Source organism: Otolemur garnettii, unplaced genomic scaffold (genome assembly GCF_000181295.1).
Source record: "Otolemur garnettii isolate 467f Iridium unplaced genomic scaffold, OtoGar3 scaffold00001, whole genome shotgun sequence".
NCBI lineage: Eukaryota > Metazoa > Chordata > Mammalia > Primates > Galagidae > Otolemur > Otolemur garnettii.
Window position 1 is genome coordinate 44,514,827 of NW_003852396.1, and position 7,362 is coordinate 44,522,188.

The window sequence follows — 7,362 nt, forward strand, 5'->3', positions numbered from 1 at the left end:
TTGGGTAATGTCTGGCTTCTGTACTAAATTGAGTAGGATTATGAGATTTCATCTGGATCCAGAGTGGGAGTGTCATGATCAGTTAATGATCTCTGCCTTGGACTTAGGAAATAGCAGCATGTGTGCATTTATTTTGTTGTTCTTTATCTGGACCTTCATTTTCTCCCATGTAACAGCTTTCTAATTGGTCTCCATCATCCATTGTCACCCATTCCACTGCATTCTTGCTTCTACCACCGAAGTAGTCTCTTTCCAAAACAAAAATCTGATTTTGACATTCCCCTACTGGAGACATTCAGGGATTTTCTTCTTGTTTCACAAAATGTAGCCATATTTCTCTGCAAGGTCTATGATGCCCACAGTGACTTGATCCCTCCCCTCTCACCCAGGAGCTCCAACCTTACAGTCTAGGAATTCCCAGAGAGCACAGCCAGCTTCCTCCTCAAACATATCCTGAGCAACTTAGGCTGAAAGCTTCTACTCATCCTTACTGAAGATGCATTTATTTTCCCCTCTGTGAAATCTTCCTTATCACCTTCAAGTAGAATTGATCTCTTCTCCCTCCTCCCCATAGCATACTATACAGATATCTATTATAGCATTTGTCCTGTGTAAAAGGTATTTATTTTCTTGTTTACCTCCCTCACTCGACTGTGAACTCTGTAATACAGGAGATCATGTCTTATGTGTACATTTTTGTATTTATTCTAGGCACTGTGCCTGGGATAAATATATGCCTGATAAATATTTGAAGAACAAATAAATGAGATGTGGAATGTACTGAACTGGCCTGCCATACAGATAGCTTTTATTACGGGGCTCCTTCCCCATAAGTCACCAGCTTTAGATCTAATTGGAGCTGGGGTGGGAGGGGGTGGGCGCACAGACCTAAGACAGCCATTCTATAAGTTGGATGGTATCTTATGAACTGTGCTGTGAAGAGGGCTCTGATAAACAGGGTAAATCAACATGTTAGTCATGAACTTCCAAATCAGGTCTTCTCTCTTACATATCTGAACTTAAGATATAGAAAGTCAGTTAATAGCTGGAGTGGAGGCTAAAAGACACAAAGGGAAGGCCATCTTGGTCACCACGAGACACCTGAAGCTGTGAGTAAACAGAAATGAATACGACAAAGGTAAAATTTACACAGAGAGGAAAAACAGGGTGATCCGTTGGTAACAACAAAAGGGTATAAACAATTAGCTCTGGTTCTGGAGAATGGTTTCTACAGCTGTTTTGAACCCTGAATAGCTTTCTGATTTCCATATTATATTCTAGGTATGTTGTTCATTATACAAAAACAACTGAATGTTTCTCCTAAAGATAGTGGGTCTATTTAGGATGGTCTAATTTCAGTTACAAAGTACATGGTTTAATGAATAGGGCAGGTAGGGTTTAAAGTCCAGAGCCCTTTCTATCCAGCAATTGGGCCTCAGCAAACCAATTTTGGTCAAGAATGGAGCCTACTGGCTTTGGCCTCAGGCAAGGCTCACAGCGGCAATAGCAGGGGTCAGGTATTCACAGAGAGGAGCCTGGTGCCCACTCTGGAATCCCAGCTTCTCCACCTGCTGGGCCCAAGCCTCACTCATGCAAACTCCTTAGATGTGTAGTCATTGATTTCTAACCAGAGGTTCTACTGCATCGTCCAATTGGCAGGGAGATGAAAACATTAACCTCAAATAGGTTGAACTGCTATTTGAACTGCTGAAAAACTGTCTTTACGAGATAAAGAGAAGACATGTATTATATGTGTCCTTCTCAAACTTTAATGGGCACACAAATCACTTGCAAACCTTGTTGAAACTCAGATTCTAATTCAGGGGATATGCGATGGCCTGAGATTCCTCACTTCTAACAAGCCTCCGGGTGATGCTGATGTTGGATGCTGCTGGTCTGAGGACCACACTGTGAGTAGCAATCAAAGCTCTTTGTAAACACCAGAGGGGAGAAACAGCCCTTCGGAGGCAGCTGAAGGATAAAGGGTCTAGCTAAAGGACTTTCCACCTGTTCAGAGCTGTGTGGGAAGGAATGTGATGCTTCAGTATCATGAGAGACCAAGCAGAAGTTAGGCAACAATTTGGCAAATGCACATTATAGAGAGAATTTATGCTCTGTGTGGCAGGTAAACTACCACAGTTGATGCCAAAACTTTTTGTTTCTGAACTCCCTAAATATTTTGTCAATTATGTACCTATTTGACCATTCCTAGATTAACATAGAAAATTTTACATCACATGTTCAATACATTTATTTCTTAATAAGAAGATAGGAAATGTTAAATAGTTTAGTACATAAAATGAAATAAAGATTAATTAATTTAAATAAATACTTCATTACATCTAGCAAGTAATCTCCAATGGGCAGGAATATTTTTTGCCTGTGTGTTCAGTGATGTACACCTGACACACAGTAGGTGCTTAATCAGTGTTTGTTGAATGAATGAAAACATACCAAATCTGAAAGTAGACATGTAAAAATTTTATCCATGAGACTTATTATATCTCAGAAAATTCTGTAGCCCCATAATATATCCATTATATTTAAAAAAATTTTTAAGTGTCTTTACTAATTCTGGTTGGGCTTTCCTAAATTCAGTGCATCATAATCTTGGTCAAAATGCCAATGTTTTAATGTTAAGTTTTATGCTTAACAGAATAACAACCAAGGCAAGAAAAGATACAAATTCCTACAAAAGGTAAAATGACCTGAGATAATTTTTTAAATAAGAGTTTTCATCAAGACATCCTTAGGTATCCCATTGTAGCCAGAATTTCTTTGTATCAGGTCCTTCATGGGGGCAGGAGGTTCAAAGAATGAAACCACAGGCCACATAAGTAAGCAAAAGGACAGATTTTATTGAAAGACAAAAGAAATAGGTAAAAGAAAGAAGGGGAACAGAACTTCTGGCAATGGGGGGACAGTGCCCAACTGGGCAACCCATTTGGACCTTCTCTCTAGGAAGTTATCTACTGCTTTTCCTTTCCTATGGGCAGGGGTGGGGGATGGGAATGTATGTCCAGAACATGTCACCATTGGCCAGGAACCTTCAGGTAGCATACAATCCTCAAATGAACAAAGTAATGTGGTCCCTGAAGCCCTTGCCCCAGGCAAAACATTAGAGTCTGTGATCCCCACTCTAGGAAGAACTACTCAGATAAGATACCAACCAATAAGGCTCCTTTTTCACTTGCTGGAGCCCAGAGAATTTGGCCTGGAAAGGGCCTGTTTGTGCTTAGAGATGGGGATCTGTGATGAGACTGTTTCTCAGCTCACCCAGGCCTAGAAAATGTGGGTCCCTGTCCAGCCCTGAATCATGGAACCCTGTACCACCATGGCCTTCTCTCCGAGAAGGTTTGCTTTTGAATACTCATCCTCTTCTTCCATTTACATGTCAGAATATTTGGGGGCCTGCCTTAGGACCCCAAATGCCAACTGCAACTCTGAAATACTGTAAAGTACTTCTTTTCAAGCCTTTTGGATACTGCATTCTACCTGATGTCTATTCTACCTCCAGTGAGCAGACCAATCCCAGGTCTCATACATAAGAACCAGCACTTTGCTACGAGTCCAGGCTCACCCTTCAGTGATGGCTGGTGTCAACAGGGGGCAGTGTTGCCCAGCCCTTCCAGCACTAGTGCCTTCTCATTGTCCTCTGACATGTCTCGAGCTCTTGACCTCCTTTTGGGGCCATTTATTCTTACCCTTGTCATTCGCTCTTCCCTCCTCATTTAGGCCACATTTATAAATAGGCTAAACCTATAGTTGGGATCTGCCTGAGCAGTCCTGTTGCTGCCTCCAACCTGGATTCACGTCCAGCTTCCGTCCTTCCTCCTGTTCACTTTAGAATGCAGACCTGTTGCTCCAGAGCTTCCTGCATGCTCTCCTCCCCTCTAGTCCTAGCTCAGACCCCTGCCTTTTCCAGTCTCCCCAGCCTTCCCAGAGGGCTCCAGAAAGTCACCAGGATTTCCAAGGCACCAGCCTCCTTCCAGTGTAGTCAGAGCACAGACCCAGCCAGCCCATTGCTGCCTTTGTTTTCCTTATTTTCAGCCCATTGCTCTGGACAACAGGGCAGGCTAAGACCCTGATGAAATATTCTTCTGATACAGAGAAGAAAATGGACTAAAAGGGAAAACTTGGCCATACATGAGATATTTTTGATTGCGCTTTGAAATTTTTTTGTGATATACACCATAACTCACCCTAAAGGAAAAGGGTGATGTGCTAGTGTCTGTTTGATAAGCACATAAGATAAGCCCACGGACCATGGGAACCACGAGAAAATGGCACTGTAGGGTTACATGAGCCTTAGACATGTTCTGGACAGAACAAGTGTTGTTGCGGAATGACACAGACCAGAGCTCAAAGCAGATGCTAGCTTGTCCTGTTCTCAGGGGAAAAGCCTGCTGAAAATGGAGCTTTGAGACAGGGTCAAAAGCAGTTATGTTCTTTCTGGCTGGCAGCCCTCATCCTATCCGTGTCTCCACAGAATCTCACTGGGAAAAAGATAGCACCCAGAAAAATTTATGTGACTATATTTAGAATTAATCGTGATTGTTATTTGTCCAAGGAAGCGAATGGATCCAGGAGCAGGAGATGTCTAAACAGAAGTCTAAGTCAGATATTTACCAAATTCATTTTCAGTCCCATTAAAATCTCATCAGAACAAATCCTTTGGGAGATCTAAGACAGTCACCCTGGAAGCATTTGAGGGCCAATGTCGTTTTCTTCCACTGGATGGAGATGAGGGAAGAATAGGGCAAACAGAATCATCAGAGCAGAGCTGATAAGAGGTCATCAAGTTTGACCTCTTGATTTTGGAGAGAGGAAGAGTGGAGCACAGAAAAGAAAGGTGACATGCCCAAGGTCAGACTACCATAAAGTGTGGACATGCCCAAGGTCAGACTACCATAAAGTGTGGACATGCGCAAGGTCAGACTACCATAAAGTGTGGACATGCCCAAGGTCAGACTACCATAAGGCGTGGGGGTTGGGGGGGACCAGGACCAGCATTCAGTTCTCCTGATATCCAACCCAGGCATTTTCCCCTGCACTGAGCCTTGAAGGACAGCCCAGAAATTGACAGGACGCTGCTTCCCTTTGCTGTTGCTCTGGAGCTAGGGAGAAATGGGCCAGGTCCTAAATGCAGCTCTCAGGGAAGTCTCTAGCAGGTTGTCAAGTGCTCCTGCCAGTGCTGAGCTGGCAAAGGAGGATGGGGAGAAGTGCTTAGAAATCCTGAGCACTGAAAGGTGGCCTGTAATTGTAAAATTCCATTTCCTTTCAATTAGCAGCTGATTGCATTTGATGAGCTGCAACATTGTTTCCTCCGTGTAGATTAGGAGTCAGAGCAGTCAATGAGCTGTGAAATTCTCTCCCTGCTGAAACAATAGACAGTGATTAAAGCGCAGCTAATCCGATCATTATAGCTGGAGCCCACTGATCATTAGCTGCTAACCAGATCCCAGAGAGCAGCTCAAGCCCAGCCAAAGCGGCCTGGATGCAGTAGGTAACTGCGTCCAATATAACGCCTCCCTCTTCTCCACACCCAGAAGTCCCTGGTGGACCTAAGGGCTGGGGCGAAAAACAAGACGCCACTCTGGATATGGGGAATGAGACTGCCAAGGGCAGATTGGTGTCAGGGAGAAAGCTTGGACTTGGGGGGCAGATGTAACCTATTTGGAGTCATATCCCACCCTAGGCCTCATCCCCACCCTCCATTTTGTGGTTTAACATGTGAGCCTGGAATAAATTATTTGCCCAAAACCTTTAATAATACCCTCCTTGTGTGGTTGTTCTGGGGATTAATATCGCAGCCTAGGTAAGATCCCCAGCATAATGCTGAAAGTTAGCAATAACACTAGCCAACATTTTTGAGTGTTTGCTACGTGCCCAGCACTGTTCTAAGGGCTTTATGTGGATTAACTTGTCTAATCCTCATAACAGCCCTGATAAAGTATATGCTATTATTATCCTTGTTCTTCCAACGAGGAACACACAAGTTTAGTAACTTGCTCAAGATCACTTAGCCACAAGAGACAGAGCTGGGATTTGAACCAAGCATGCCAGCTCAGGGGTTCTGCTATTAACCATCTCCACTTTGCTGCTTCTCAAAAAATGCTACACTCATTGTCTTTCTTTGCGAGGTACTTTTCAAAGTTTCTGGTGCAGAAGAAGGCTATAAATACAGATCATCAGGCCCAAGCTTGGGAGATTCTGATTCACTAGGTCAGGGACAGGCTCCAGGAACCTGCGTGTTAATAAGCTTCATATGTGGCTCAGGACCTGCCTGGAGAAATGCTCGAGGTTCTGGGGAGCAGAGGCATATCTGTCCAAGACTGCATCCTCCTTTAACTCTGCTGCTTCACCCGGGCCCAGATGCCTGATGCACAGGCAATTGCATGCCCAGAGGCTGAGAAGGAGGCAAAATGCAGAAGCTTTGGAACCACATAGGTCAGGATCTGAAACTCTGTTCCTTCCCTTGCAGGAACGGCCGTATAAATCATCACTCAAAGCAGGATACTTCTGAGAGTAAAAGGAGAATTCATCATTCCCAGACAATGGGCATAAGCTGGGACCATCCCAGGCAAACAGGACACGAGGTCATTGTGGCTGGCCAGTCCACAGCCCTCGGTTCCGGCTATAGTGTTGAGGCCTCTGATGGCAAGGACCTGTGAAATACGATCAGCCCCAGCACAGGACAGCCAGGAAGGGTAGAGAGTAATGTCCTGAAACAGCTCAACCAACACAGATAGGAGGTCCCGAATGTCTTTGCCTCTAGGTCAGATTATAACTCTCCCAAGTGTTCTCCTCTGTCTCACAGAGTTCCACACAGTTCTCCAGCAGGACTAAGCCCCAGTTGCCCACCAAGGTACGTAACTTAGAACCCAACTTGTATTTTCTCCTTTCCCTTCCCTATCTGATAGTCCATATCCTTACTGGTTGTTTGCTGGAATCACCTCACAAAAAGTTACCCCCAAATTCTTTCTTCAGAGTCTTCTTCCAAGCTCAGAAGAGATGCATGATGTCGGGAAAGCACTAGAATCTTGGTTTCTTGATGAGTACAACGGAAGTAACTGGAGAATATACGTAAAGTACGGGGTAAGCACCTGATACATGTGCAAATCTTGTCTCCCCACTACGAACAGTAACAGAGATGGTCCCTGCTCTGACTGGCATCTGGAAGCTTCTTCTCGCTCCTGTCTTGCTGCTGTTGCCTCTTCATTTCCCCAGGTCGTTGCAATCCTCTCCCACGGGGCTCACTGACACCTGCCACTTCTCAGGTGGCTGCCTCTCATTTCACTGTTACAGTGGACCTGCTGTGTGTACCAGGTAGGTGTGAGGCTCTGAGAGATTGTCATCTAT